This window comes from Salmo salar, chromosome 28, assembly GCF_965601325.2.
Source record: "Salmo salar chromosome 28, fSalSal1, whole genome shotgun sequence".
Classification (NCBI taxonomy): domain Eukaryota; kingdom Metazoa; phylum Chordata; class Actinopteri; order Salmoniformes; family Salmonidae; genus Salmo; species Salmo salar.
The window spans coordinates 13,505,856-13,521,996 of NC_138318.1; the positions used below are offsets into that span (position 1 = coordinate 13,505,856).

The window sequence follows — 16,141 nt, forward strand, 5'->3', positions numbered from 1 at the left end:
TAAATTCAATTGATTGGACATGATTTGGAAAGGCACACACCTGTCTATATAAGGTCCCACAGTTGACAGTGCATATCAGAACAAAAACCAAGCAATGAGGTTGAAGGAATTGTCCATAGAGCTCCGAGACACAGATCTGGGGAAGGATGCCAAAAAAATTCTGCAAATTCTGCAAAGTTCTCATCAAGTTAAAGTTTGGCTACTTTGAAGTAACTAAAATATAAAATATATTTAGATTTGTTTAATTGACACTTTTTTGGTTACTACATGATTCCATATGTCTTATTTCATAGTTTTGATGTCTTCACTATTATTCTACAATGTAGAAAATAGTACAAATAAAGAAAAACCCTTGAGTGAGTAGGTGTGTCCAAACTTTTGACTGGTACTGTATAAATTGCACATCAAAGAATAGCCTCTGAACCCAGTGACATCTGTTGATAGATTATCAGCTGCCTCATCGTGCTGGCAGAATATTCCATACTTAATGCACACAGATACCATCACATGTAGACACAACACTTCCTAGTGCAGGAAGTAGCCATAGGACAATCTCCTGAGCAGGACATAGGAACACAGTTTGTTTAGAAACTAGCACACATACAATATGGCCTACTAGGCAACTGTATACTCAGCACTCAAATTGCTGTCGTATTATTTCATAATGAATTCAACCAACTATCACATTCAAATTGGACACTAATTGTGGATTCAGCATGTATCTCAAGTACACTTTTAAAAACATCTAAAAGCATGAAGGTTTGGTAATAGAAGTGGAGATTGCTCTGCGGTTTGCAATGGAATGAAATCAGATTAGTTATCGGTGGGAAGGAGTTATGTCCTCGTCTTTTCATTTACTTTTAATATCATCCATTCCTGTGTGTCGAGGGAAACAGGTACACACACTGTAGTGGTTAGGACTGTCTAGAGGCACACAAAACAGAAACAGATATCCACTGGACATTCCTGTGACTTCTAATAAAGTGCAGCTGCATATTGCATAGAAACACAGTTTCCACAAAGAGCACTACTAACAAATAAACAAACAAACAAACAGATTACAAACAGATTACGAATAGCGGGCACAATATTTTGAATATTCCCAAGAGTCCAACTTTGCACTGGTTTCAATTTCACCTAACCCTATACAGTAGACTGACCCGCTCTCAGAAAGGCCAAAAACAGGGCAGTATATCTTTGTTGCATATCTAAACTCTTCTGTACAGCTATACCCAAGCTGTATCAAGTAGAATTGGCTAACACCATACCTTACCATAGCTCTCACAGATAAGATTAGATGTACACAGAGGTGACAAATGGTAGATAGTAGACATGGTACTGTGATGGAGTGCCCTCTTACCTAGAGGTGTCTTACCGTATGTCCTTTAACTACCTCGTTATTTCATGTTATTACAGCCCTGTACAATGCATTGTTGATTCTGTGCACCCTGCTCCCTCAAGTACTTCACTGTTGTTGGGGCAAGGACGGCGCCGAAGAGGATGGCTGACATTTTACATGCTCCTAACCAATTGTGCTATTTTGTTAGTTTTGTTCGTTTGTTTGCGTTGTTTGTAACTTATTTTTAAACTTATTTTGTACATAATGTTGATGCTACCATCTCTTATGACCGAAAATAACTTCTGGACATCAGAACAACGATTACTCATCACGAACTGGTAGAAGATTTTTCCTTTAATGAGTCCGACGAGAAGGATATACTGCTCTCCCAGAAACAGGCCCAAATCCCCATCATTTGCATGAAGAAAAGATGGAGGAAAAGAGGACACAGATCAGACTGCCTTCTGGGAATCAGCAGGCGAGCGAGTAAACTCCCACTACCATCCATTCTACCTGCTAACATGCAGTCATTCGAAAAATAAAATTGATTACCTACGATTACGATTATTATATTATTACCAACGGAACATTAAGAATGGAGTCGTTGCTGAATGACGACACAGATAAGAAAAACTACGTCTGGTAAGATGAGGGGTGGGGGTGTGTGTCTTTTTGTCAATAACAGCTGGGGCATGATGACTAATATTAAAGAAGTCTTGAAGTATTGCTCGCCTGAGGTAGAGTACCTTATGATAAGCTGTAGACCACACTATCAGCCAAGAGAGGTCTCATCTCTATTATTCGTAGTATTTACAACCACAGACCGATGCTAGCACTAAGATCGCACTCAACCAACTCTATAAGGCCATAAGCAAACAAGTAAATGCTCACCCAGAAGCGGCACTCCTAGTGGCCGGGGACTTTAATGCAGGCAAACTTAAATCAGTTTTAACAAATTTTTACCAGCCTGTCAAATGTGCAACCAGAGGGAAAAAAACTCTAGACCACCTTTACTCCACATACAGAGATGCATACAAAGCTCTACCCCACCCTCAATTTGGCAAGATCTATCCTCCTGATTCCTGCTTACAAGCCAAAACTAAAGCAGGAAGTACCAGTGACTCGCTCAATACGGAAGTGGTCAGATAACGCGGGTGCTACACTACCTGACTGTTTTGCTAGCACAGACTGGAATATGTTCCGAGATTCATCCAATGGCATTGAGTATACCACCTCAGTCATTGGCTTCATCAATAAGCTCACCGACGACGTCGTCTCCACAGTGACTGTACATACATATCCCAACCAGAAGCCATGGATTACAGGCAACATCCACATCAAGCTAGAGCTGCCGCTTTCAAGGAGCAGGACACTAATCCAGATGATTATAAGAAATCCGCTATGCCCTCAGATGAACCATCAAACAAGCAAAGCGTCAATATAGGATTACGATTGAATCCTACTATACCAGCTCTGACGCTCATGATATGTGGCAGGGCTTGAAAACTATTACGGACTGCAAAGGTAACCCAGACGCGAGCTTCCAAGTGACGCGAGCCTTCCAGAAGAGCTAAATGCCTTTTATGCTTGCTTCGAGGCAAGTAACACTGAAGCATGCACGAGAGCACCTGCTGTTCTGGATGACTGTGTGATAACGCTCTCGGTAGCCAATGTGAGCAAGACCTTTAAACATTCACAAAGCCGCGAGGCCAGATGAATGACCAGGACATGTACTCCAAACATGCATGGACCAACTGGCAAGTGTCTTTACTGACATTTTCAATCTCTTCCTGACTGAGTCTGTAATACCTACATGTTTCAAGCAGACCACCATAGTCCCTGTGCCCATGGAAGCGAAGGTAACCTGCCTAAATGATTACCGCCCCGTAGCACTCACGTCGGTAGCCATGAAGTGCTTTGAAAGGCTGGGCACTGGTTCACATCAACAGCATCCTGATACACTAGACCCACTCCAATTCGCATACCACCCCAACAGATCCACAGATGATGCAATCTCAATCGCACACCACACTGCCCTTTCCCACCTGGACAAAAGGAACACCTATGTGAGAATGCTGTTCATTGACTACAGCTCAGCATCCAACACCATAGCGCCCACAAAGCTCAACACTAAGCTAAGGACCCTGGGACTAAACACCTCCCTCTGCAACTGGATCCTGGACTTCCTGACGGGCTGCCCCCAGGTGGTAAGTGTAAGTAACAGCACATCTGCCACGCTGATCCTCAACACTGGGGGCCTCTCAGGGGTGTGTATTTAGTCCCCTCCTGTACTCCCTGTTCACCAACAACTGCGTGGCCAAACACGACTCCATGGTGTCCACATCACCAACGAACTATCATGGTCCAAATACAACAAGACAGTCGTTTAGGGGGCACGACAAAACCTTTTACCCCTCAGGAGACTGAAAAGATTTGGCATGGGTCCCCAGATCCTCAAAAAGTTCTACAGCTGCACCATCCAGAGCATGCTGACTTGTTGCATTACCGCCTGGTATGGCAACTACTCAACATCTGACCGTAAGGCGCTACAGAGGATAGTGTGTACGGCCCAGTACATCACTGGGGCCAAGCTTCCTGCAATCCAGGACCTATATAATAGGCCGTGTCAGAGGAAAGCCCATAGAATTGTCAGACTCCAGTCACCCAAGTCATAGACTGTTTTCTCTGCTGCTGCACGGCACGTGGTACCAGAGCACCAAGTCTAGGACCAAAAGGCTCCTTAACAGCTTCTACCTCCAAGCCATAAGACTGCTAAACAAGTAATCAAATGGCCCCCTCCATTTGTTTTGTAAACTGCTGCTACTCGCTGTTTATTATTTATGCATAGTCACTTCACCCCTACCTACATGTACAAATTACCTCAACTAACCTGTACCCCCACACACTGACTCGGTACCAGTGCCCCCTGTATATAGCCTCGTTATTGTTATGTTATTGTGTTACTTTTATTATTTTTTATTTTAGTTTATTTGGTAAATATTTTCTTAACTCTTCTTGAACTGCACTGTTGGTTAAGGGCTTGTAAGTAAGCATTCCATGGTAAGGTCTGCACTTGCTGTATTCGGCGCATTTGACAAATAAAGTTATTTTCTATTTGATTTGATTGTGCTTGGTGACTTTTCACCCCCAAAGACAATAGTTCAGTGCAGAGCTGTAAACGGCATGCATTGATGTGTGTGTGTGTGTGAGTGCGTGTGTCTGTGACTGACCCAAGACAGCTGTATGTGCTTATAGGCCTCAGGTCCTCAGTCCGCCCGCACGCACACTTGTAAATAGCTTTCCTCTGATCCTGGGCTTGAGTGTCTGGCATTTGTAGCTTCTTCAGTTGTTTCCTACACACACACACTCATTGCCTATGACAAACCTTACATACTACTTTTCCCACCTATTAATAAATCCTAGCCTCCAATTGGCTAGGCTAATGCCTAGGCTTTAGCTCAGAGGGTCTTCTTGTGCCAGAGGTCACACTTAAGCCTATCCATTCCTCTCCCATCTGCGAAGAAAAGCAATAAGGATCAAGTGGAAGGGAGTGATGTTTTGGAATGGAATACAGCTGTGATTTCCCTCGAGAGGTATCCAATTCTGTCCCTGTCACCTTAGGCTTGTTCTTATGTTACGGCCAGGGCTGTGTTTCTGTGTTTAGCATTCGGTGTCTGTCTGAATTACCTTTTTACTAAGCAACAATTGAATTAGATTGAGTTACTTCAATCTCATGCCTCAATCACACAACCCATTCTGTCCTTGAATGTCGTTAGATAATTCATCTATTGGTTGTAATGAGAAATGAATAGGGCTGGCTCAATCTAACATCAATCTAATTATAATGGCTACATTCATTATAATGAGACAGAATTGAAGTGAAATGTGTTTTCTGCCGTAACCCTGCCACTTCAAGGCCACACTGGAGAGGAAATTACACTTTCATTTTCCAAACCTCCCCTTTTCTTGAATATAGCCTTGTGATGTTAATCACTCAGTGAGGCTTGATTTTGTGGCTATCAGATAGTGTCAGACAGTGTGTGTGTGTGTCAGGGTACAAGGAGATCTCAGTAAACAATTTTCCTAAATCTAATGGAATGATCAATGGCGGTGAGTGTGGGTTTGTTAGTGATGCAAGGGTTGACTCATAACCCGCAGACCCTGAGGTTATATCATCGCGGCGGGCGAGTTAAGGGTCAAGAAATATTGTGTGGATGAAGGGCAGGTGGGTGGCAGGCGGATTGAATAAAGACAAACCAATGTATAAAAACATCCATGAATGTATAATTATTGTGCAACTTATATCAATAGGCTACATTGAGGTTTTTCTTTCATTATTTGTATCTGCCGTAGCCTAAGCTTTATGGCGTAATTGTAAAAGACTTTGTGGCGTAATTGTAAAAGGCTTCTACGAACATGGGCAGAAAAGTTAACATTGATCCACTGAGGCAAAAAGGACAATGTTAGAGTTTAATTCAATCAGAGAAAATCTGCAAAATGGAGAGTTGAAAATAAACAGAAGGGAATGCCAGAACAGTAGTCTAATGTTTGGGAAAGATTTAGTGGTTAATTATAGAACATGATAGCAGCACCAGCTATGTTATGTGTGATGTTTGTGAGGCGCTATACCAATTTGACAGTCACAAGACGGGAACTTCAAAATGGCATGTCAAGGGAACTGTACTGTTCAGATTGGTTAAATGGAATAGTAGCCTAACTGAAATCTGGACACTGACTGTAGTAACAGCCTGTTACATTTTGAAGTGGTTGCCGTAGATTTAAATGTGACATTTTTTGGGGGGGGGGTTAATTGCTTGACTGCGCTGAGACCTCCGGGGTCCAGGCAAGAAGGAACTCTCCAGGGAATTATTTACATTTTCAGTTACAATTTCCTTTTACCTCATAATACCTTCCATGATATTGATCAAAGCCAGGCTTGTTCTAACTTTAGGGTAGCTAGTGTATGCCTAAGTTCCTATCTAGATATGGTTCAGCTAAATGTCAGCATTAAGCTACAGCACGTTTACGTGAGGATGCATAAAAAAAGAATGTGTTTAGCTAGCTAACATTACCTGCTGTGTAGCGTACATTACCTAAAGAAAGTATTCACACCCCTTGACTTTTCCACGTTTTGTTGTGTTACAGCCTGAATTTATGGATTCAATTAGGTGAAAGTGGTATTGTGTTTTTACAAATAAATTAAAATGAAAAGCTGAAATGTCTTGAGTCAGTAAGTATTCAAGCCCTTTGTTATGGAAAGCCTAAATAGGTTTAGGAGTAAAAATGTGCTTAACAAGTCACATAATACGTTGCATGGACTCTGTGTGCAACAATAGTGTTTAACATGATTTGAGTGAATAGCTCATCTCCATCACCCACACATACAATTATCTGTAAGGTCCCCCAGTCGAGTAGGGAATTTCAAACAGATTTAAACTCAAAGACCAGGGAGGTTTTCCAATGCCTTCGAAAAGAAGGACACCTATTGTTAGATGGGTAAAAATAAAAAAGCAGACATTAAAATATCCCTTTGAGCATGGTGAAGGTATTAATTACACTTTGGATGGTGTATCACTACACCCAGTCACTACAAAGATACAGGTATCCTTCCTAACTCAGTTGGCTGAGAGGAAGGAAAACAGCTCAGGGATTTCACCATGAGGCCAATGGTGACTTTAAAACATTTACAGAGTTTAATGGCTGTGATAGGAGAAAACTGAGGATGGATCAACAACATTGTAGTTACTCCACAATACTTACCTAAATGACAGAGTGAAAAGAAGGAAGCCTGTACAGAAAAACAAATATTCCATATTCACTAAAGTAAAACTGCCAAAAATGTGGCAAAGAAATTAACTTTGTGCTGAATACAATGCGTTGTTTGGGCAAATCCAACACAACACATCATTGAGTACCACTCTTCCCATTTTTAAGCATGGTGGTGGCTGTATCATGTTTTGGGTATGCTTGTCATCAGCAAGGACTAGGGAGTTATTTAGGATAAAAATAAACAGAATAGAGCTAAGCATAGTCAAAATCCTACAGGAAAACCTGGTTCAGTCTGCTTTCCAATAGAGACTGGGAGACAAATACACCTTTCAGCAGGTGAATAACCTAAAACACCTGGCCAAATATACATTGGAGTTGCTTACCAAGATGACATTGAATGTTCCTGAGTGGCCTAATTACAGTTTTGATTTAAATCAGCTCAAAAATATGGCAAGATTTGAAAATGGCTGTCTAGTAATAACCATCAACCAACCTGACAGAGCTTGAAGAATTCTTTAAAGAATAATGTGCAAATATTCTACAATTGTAACGGCTGTCTTCGTGAAGAGAGGACCAAGGCGCAGCGGGTTGCGTGCTCATCATTATATTTATTGAATGTGAACACCAAAAAAAAAAAAAAATGAACCGACGACAGGAAACAGTTTTGCAGGCTACACCAACACAATGCAAAAACAACTACCCACAATTAACAAACAAAACACATCCCTATATATAGGACTCTCAATCAAAGGCAACTACAAACACCTGCCTTCAATTGAGAGTCCAACACCCAATTACCTAACATAGAAAATACTAAACTAGAAAGAACATAGAAATACAAAAACATAGAACATAACCCAAAACCCGGAAATAATAAATCAAACACCCTTCTAAACAAACCACCACCCCGAACCACATAAAACAAATACCCTCTGCCACGTCCTGACCAAACTACAATCACAAATAACCCCTATACTGGTCAGGACGTGACAACAATCCAGGTGTGCAAATCTCTTAGAGACTTACTTACCCAGAAAGACTCACAGCTGTAATCGATGCTAAAGGTGCCTCTAACATATGTTGACTCATGGGTGTGAGATATTTCTGTATTTCATGTTCATTTTTAAAATTAAATAAATACATTTTTTAAAACATGTTTTCACTTTTTAATATAGGTTATTGTGTGTAGATGGGTGAGAGAACCCCCCCCAATTTAATTCATTTTGAATTCAGGCTGTAACACAACAAAATATGGAATTAGTCAAGGGACATTAATACTTTCTGAAGGCACTGTATATTATAATAGAATGACAATATGATAGCATTACTGTGCTTTTATATTTGTATTAGAGGGGTAAACATTAAGTATTGATTTGCTATCTTTACTTGAACATAAAGCATGTTTTTAGTTTGCTAGATAGCTAGCTAGCAGGAATTAGCTGTGAATTTTCAGCTAATATAATGTGTACGGATGAGAAAATCAACCTATTAATTTTCTGCACATGCTTGTGGATTGTTGCATTATTCAAGAGTGGAATAAGGTTTAGTTTCATTATTAATATTGCAGTATGTTTTAGAAGAAAATTTGCTCAGATTCATAAATAGTTTGAGTTTACTGGCTTGTGGCTACTGTGAAATTAACAGTCAATTTGTGATGCGGACCAAGAATGTTGCGTTGCCAGCCACATTGAAAGCTAAAGCAAGGATGTTATGTGAATTTAAAAGTAGAAATCTCTTTCTCCACCCCACTCTTCAGTCTCTCCTTCATCTCTTGTAGTGGGAATAGGGCCATCGGGGGGTTGCGGATTGGTGTGGGTGTCACGATCCTCTTCGTCAGAAGATATGTTGAAATCGCTGTCGGAAAAAGTGGACCAATATGCAGCGGATTGCGTGCTCATCATAATTTATTATAATGTGAACACCACGAACAAAAACAATGACCGCCAGGAACAGTATAGCAGGCTACACACGTATAGCAGTGCTAAAACAACTACCCACAAACAACAAGACCAAACACACCCTAATATATAGGACTCCCAATCAAAGGCAACTAGAAAACACCTGCCTTCAATTGAGAGTCCATACCCCAATTAACTAACATAGAAACAGAACAGATAGAAAACCCATAGAAACACAAACATAGAAAAGAAACCCAAAACCCCGGAATACATAAACGAACTACCCTCTGCCACGTCCTGACCAAACTACAATAACAAATAATCCTCTATACTGGTCAGGACGTGACAGTGGGTGAACAAACAGCTGACCTGCGCATCACTAGTGTGTGCGAGGTTGTGTGGTGTGTGTCAAGGTACAAGGAGATCTGTGTAAAGAAACAGCACCAACTTTTCCCCAGCTAAATATAACAGGATGACCAATGACTGTGTGTGTGTTTGTGTGTATGTGTTAAACAGATAGTCTGGGAGGTGTGTATAATCCATCACTAGAAATACGGCAGAGACATAATGCTATGATGTGATCAATAGGATGTCTGGATGTCTGTGTCCTCAGAGTCCAGTTTTTTGTTCATACAAGAAATCTAACTCTGTTATATATATTCCACTGATACTGTTTCACTCACATACTCTCGGCAAAATTCGCCCATGAGAGTTGCAAAATTGTGGGGCAACTCTCCCAACTCTCTAGTTCTATCTCAGTCACACAGGGTTTATAAACAGGGATATGCACAATCTGCATCTTTGAGTTACATTCAGCTTGTTTTACATCCGCAAGGTGTTCCTTAATATGGATGCGCACAAGGCAGACTGTGGCCCCTGAGTTATGTTCAGCTTGACTGCACTGTTTCCACCTGTTGTCAAGTATTGATTAAAGCACAAAAACAGATTGGGAAACCATTCTTCTGTGAGAAGACACAGCTCTAAACACTCCTAGAGCAGTATACAGCGAGACGAAGATGTGAGACAGCTGGCAAGTGTAACTGCACCCAAAATCTGTTTTGGAACCACTCTGAGCTGTCCATAGACCCTAGCTGTTCCAGTAGGCTATGTTACAGAAATTTAAGCTGAAAGCTAGATCTTGTGAAATGTTACTTATTTACAAAATTGTATTGGTAAGATTGCTGTTTGTGCAGTATAGTTGTGTAAGAGGACTTGGATGAAGCAATTAGGAAACACAGTACAGCAGGGATTTTTTCAAGTTTGGTCTGAATATGAAATTATGCATCCACTCACCCCAAGACCACTGGTCTCAGACGCAAAGAGGGGTGAGAGACGTTGACCCTGATGGTAATGGGTGGTTCAATACATTCTGTTGATTGTAAGATTCTTCACCTCCTATCTCCTCTTTTATATTCTAAATTCCTTTCTGCTGAAATATGCAACATTGTTATAAAATGGTCATCTTTCTAATCTATCCTACTTCCCCACAGTGTCACAAAACTTGTGTCTATTTCAACCCTGACTATTGTGACATGTATGTTTCACAGAGAGGGAATACGAATATAGTGTTGCACTTGTCGGCGACCTCCAGTCCACATAAATAAATGTATCTCAACATAAAAAATATATCTCGTCATTGCTTGAGTGTGTGTGTGCGCGCTTGTTTGTGTCTTGTCTCGGCTGCAACTTGAGAAATGTCCCTTTGGCAGCCTTTATAGAGACTCTCAGAACTTTCTATTAGTGCTTCATCACAAGATGCCAGTAAGCTGCACACATCCTTTCTGCTTGACGCTCCACCTCATGGACAAAAAAAAAACTGTTTTATGGTCCAGAAATTCATATGGTGAGAGACTGAGTCAGGGGGATAATGGTGCCCACCCCTTACAGAAAAAACACATGATTTCACGTGGATAATCATATGAATTCACATTAAATTTCATATGTGAAATCATGTGAAAATGTGTTTATGGAACACCACATGCGATCACGTTTTCACATCTGTAGTTTTATGTTATCACAAATTGCTTTACATATTGTAACATTTTATCACAATAACTTCACATAAGATCACGTAATCACATGAAAACGTGTTTGTGGAACAATTCACACGTTATCACGTGAAATTAAAGTGGTTTTCCTGTAAGGGACACCATTCACATCATCATAATGGCGCCAACAGAAGATAATGGAGCCGACAGAGAGAGATTTCTCGCTCTTAGGAAACTTTGCAGTATTTTGTTTATTTATAACTCACCAGCACTACCAGCATTACGACCAGGAATATGACTTTCCCAAAGCAGATCCTTAGTTCGCACCCCCCAGGGTGATTGAACTGATTCCAGAAGCCAACCCAAAACAACACCTGCGAAGGAGAGGTACTCGGAGCTGTCCTCTAGTCTGACTTAGGAGGCCCTCACACCACCCACCGCTTCGGAGTATATTACTCGCAAATGTTCAGTCTCTGGATAATAAAGTTGACGAGATCAGGGCGAAGGCTTCTTTCCAGCGAGACATCAGGGATTGTAACATACTCTGTTTCACGGAAACATGTCTCTCTCAAGATATACTGTCTGAGTCGGTCCAGCCAATTGGGTTGTCAGTTCATCGCGCAGACAGGAATAAATATCTCTCCGGGAAGAAGAAGGGCGGGGTGTATGTTTCATGATTAATGACTCATGGTGTAATTGTGATAACATGCAGAAACTCAAGTCCTTCTGTTCACACGACCTAGAATACCCCACAATCAAATGCTGACTGTGTAATCTCCCAATATAATTTTCTTTGGTTATTGTCACGGCCGTGTATATCCCCCCTCAAGCCGATACCACTACGGCCCTCAAAGAACTTCACTGGACTTTATACAAACTGGAAACCACATATCCTGAGGCTGCATTTATTGAAGCTGGGGCTTTTAACAAAGCAAATTGGAGGAAAAGGCTGCCAAAGTTCTATCAACATATCGACTGTAGTACTCGCGCTGCAAAAACACTTGACCACTGTTACTTCCCAGATGCATACAAGGCCCTCCCCTGCCCTCCTTTTGGCAAATCTGACCACAACTCCATTTTGCTCCTCTCTTCCTATAGGCAGAAACTCAAACTAAGGACTATCCAACGCTGGTTTGACCAATCAAATCCACGCATCAAGATTGTTTTGATCACACGCACTGGGATATGTTCCGGGTAGCTTCAGAGAATAACATTGATGTATATACTGACATGGTGACTGAGTTCATCAGGAAGTGTATAGGAGATGTTGTACCCACTGTGACTATTAAAACCTACCCTAACCAGAAACCGTGGATAGATGGCAGCATTCACCCAAAACTGAAAGGGCAAACCACCACATTTGACCATGGCAAGGTGACTGGGAATATGGCAGAATACAAAGTGTAGTTATTCCCTCTACAAGGCAATCAAACAGGCAAAACGTCAGTATAGAGACAAAGTGGAGTCGAAATTCAACGGCTCAGACACGAGAAATATGTGGCAGGGTCTACAGACAATCACGGACTACAAAGGGAAAACCAGCCACTTTGTGGACACCGACGTCTTGCTTCTGGATAAGCTAAACACCTTCTTCGCCAGCTTTGAGGATAACACAGTGCCACCGACGTGGCCCGCGACCATGGACTATGGGCTCACCTTCTCCGGGGCCGACATGAGTAAGACATTTAAGCATGATAACCCACGCAAGGCTGCCGGCCCAGACGTTATCACTAGCCGCGTCCTCAGAGCATGCGCAGACCAGCTGGCTGATGTGTTTACAAACATATTCAATCTCTCCCTATTCTAGTCTGTTGTCCCCACATGCTTCAAGATGGCCACCATTGTTCCTGTACCCAAGAAAGCACAGGTAACTGAACTAAATGACTATCGCCCTGTAGCACTCACTTCTGTCATCATGAAGAGCTTTGAGAGACTAGTCAAGGATAATATCACCTCTACCTTACCTGTCACCCTAGACCCATATCAATTTGCTTACCGCCCCAATAGATCCACAGACGATGCAATTGCCATCACACTGTACACTGCCCTATCCCATCTGGATAAGAGTAATACCTATGTAAGAATGCTGTTCATTGACTATAGCTCAGCATTCAACACCATAGTACCCTCCAAGCTCATCATCAAGCTCGAGTCCCTGGGTCTGAACCTCGCCCCGTGCAACTGGGTCCTGGACTTCCTGACGGGCAGCCCCCAGGTTTTGAAGATAGGAAACAACGCCTCCAATTCGCTGATCCTCAACACTGGGGCCCCACAAGGGTGCGTGCTCAGCCCTCTCCTGTACTCCTGGTGCACCCATGACTGCGTGGCCAACTCAATCATCAAGTATGCAGACGACACAACAGTAGTAGGCTTGATTACCAACAATGATGACACAGCCTACAGGGAGGAGGTGAGGCCTCTGGGAGTGTGGTGCCAAGAAAATAACCTCTCACTCAATGTCAACAAAACAAAGGAGATGATCATGGACTTCAGGAAACAGCAGAGGGAGCACCACCCCTATCCACATAGACGGGACCGCAGTGGAGAAGGTTGAAAGCCTCAAGTTCCTCGGCATACACATCACTGACAAGCTGAAATGGTCCACCTACACAGACAGTGTGTTGAAGAAGGCGCAACAGTGCCTCTTCAACCTCAGGAGGCTAAGGAAATTTGCCTTGGCACCTAAAACCCTCACAAATATTTACAGATGCACAATTGAGAACATCCTATCAGGCTGTGTCACAGAACGCGTCTCCTTCCTGAGCGGTATGACGGCTGTGTGGTCCCATGGTGTTTATTCTTGCGTACTATTGTTTGTACAGATGAACGTGGTACCTTCAGGCATTTGGAAATTACTCCCAAGGATGAACCAGACTTGTGGAGGTCCACCATTTTTTTCTGAGGTCTTGGCTGATTTCTTTTGATTGTCCCATGATGTCAAGCAAAGAGGCCCTGAGTTTGAAGGTAGGCCTTGAAATACATCCACAGGTACACCTCCAATTGACTCAAATGATGTCAATTATCAGAAGTTTCTAAAGCCATGACATAATTTTCTGGAATTTTCCAAGCTGTTTAAAGGCACAGTCAACTTAGTGTATGTAAACTTCTGACCCACTGGCATTGTGATGCAGTGAGTTATAAGTGAAATAATCTTTCTTTAAACAATTGTTGGAAAAATTACTTGTGTCATGCACAAAGTAGATGTTCTAACCGACTTGCCAAAACTATAGATTGCTAACAAGAAATTTGTGGAGTGGTTGAAAAACAAGTTTTAATGACTCCAACCTATGTGTATGTAAACTTCCGACTTCAACTGTACATAGACTTGAAATCACTGGCCACTTTAATAAACGGAACACTAGTCACTTTAATAATGTTTGCGTATCTTGCATTACTCATCTCATATGTATACACTGTATTTTATGCTAGTCTACTGTATCTTAGTCTATACCTCTCTGACATGGCTCGTCCGTATATTTATATATTCTTAATTACATTCCTTAACTTAGATTTGTGTGTATTGGGTATATGTTGTGAAATTGTTAGATATTACTGCACTGTCGGAGCTAGAAACACAAGCATTTGCGCTACACCCGCAATAACATCTGCTAAACACGTGCATGTGACCAATGCAATTAGATTTGATTTGAGTAAAATTGTTTAGCAAAGAAGTATTGTGTTAATATGCCTCTTAGCCTACTCTGTCGATCGTTCACTTTTAATTGTCCGAGAGAGAGAGCCCACAGAGAGCAGTTGAGCCCATTGGGTCTTCCACAATCACTGAGAATCACACAGCAAATTGGCCAGTATTCATTTTTCAGTAGAACATTTCTAGTGTTGATTCAGGAGTTCAATTCACTCTGTACAGTGCCTTCAGAAAGTATTCATACCCCTTGTCTTATTACACAGTTTGATGTCTTATTTATATAAGTATTGCTAGCCAACTGTTTTCAGGTCTTGCCATAGATATCCAAGTGGACTTAAGTTAAAACTGTAACTCGGCCTTGTCTTGTAGGTTGTGGTCCTGAAAGGTGAATTCATCTCCCAAACATAATAATTTGTATTCAGGACAGAAAGGGATTTATTGCAGTATTACTTTAGTGACTTTTGTTGCAAACGGGATGCATGTTTTGGAATATTTTTATTCTGTACAAGCTTCCGTCTTTTCACTCCATCAATTAGGTTAGTATTTTGGATTAACTACAATGTTGTTGATCCATCCTCAGTTCTGCTATCACAGCCATTAAACTCTGTGACTGTTTTTAAGTCACCATTGGCCTCATGGTTAAATCCCTAAATTCACTGTTTGAATGAATTAAACACTATTAATTTAAAGTAACTGTCAACAAGATTTCAGTTCTGTTAGAATGTTGGGTTAATTCAGAATGTTTACTATGAGAGAGAGAGAGAGAGAGAGAGAGAGAGAGAGAGAGAGAGAGAGAGAGAGAGAGAGAGAGAGAGAGAGAGAGAGAGAGAGAGAGAGAGAGAGAGAGAGAGAGAGAGAGAGAGAGAGAGAGAGAGAGAGAGAGACCTAATAGTAGCTTATAACCTCTGGACACCTAAAACCTTCAGAAACTGTAAGCAAAACAGATTTTCTTTAAACTTCGCACTGAACATTACACCCCATCTGCCATGTCTTTCTTCAGACTTGTAATCATATTACATCCTTACCTGTTGGTGTCCCGCTGTCCCCTTGATTACCTCAGACTACTTCAAATACCCTTGAAAACTCCGATAACCGACTACTGAGAACTGGTGAAACATTCATGCTCTGGATTTTTTTAAACATTTTTTTCAAGTCAGCAGCAGGCAGTTACATTTTTTCCGCTCTGTCGATCAAAAGATCTTCAGAAGAGAAGAGCAGAGTGATATGAAAAGTTGGCCTTGTCGGCGCTTTGATTTGTTTAGAACCGTGAGGTGAGACGGATTTGACTTCAAACAACTTGAATCTGTGTCTGTTGTGATTGCTAATGCCTCAATGATGGCCATGAACAGCAATGATGGCCATGAACATACTAAAGCCACTTATGGTCCCATTGAAAGATGGTGCCGATGGAGAAAGCCGTCATTTTATGAGTTTCAACCCGACTTTGCTATTTAGTGACTTTTTTCGTGTTTATCTTTTTTGTACGGAAAGTTCATACTAT

General features: G+C 41.5%; 1 protein-coding gene across 1 annotated transcript in view; it reads left to right on the forward strand.

Annotated features, from left to right (window-relative positions):
* The window catches only part of uts2r1 (urotensin 2 receptor 1), an 83,234-nt gene that overhangs the window by 45,590 nt on the left and 21,503 nt on the right, over nucleotides 1–16,141 (forward strand). The window lies entirely within an intron of this gene.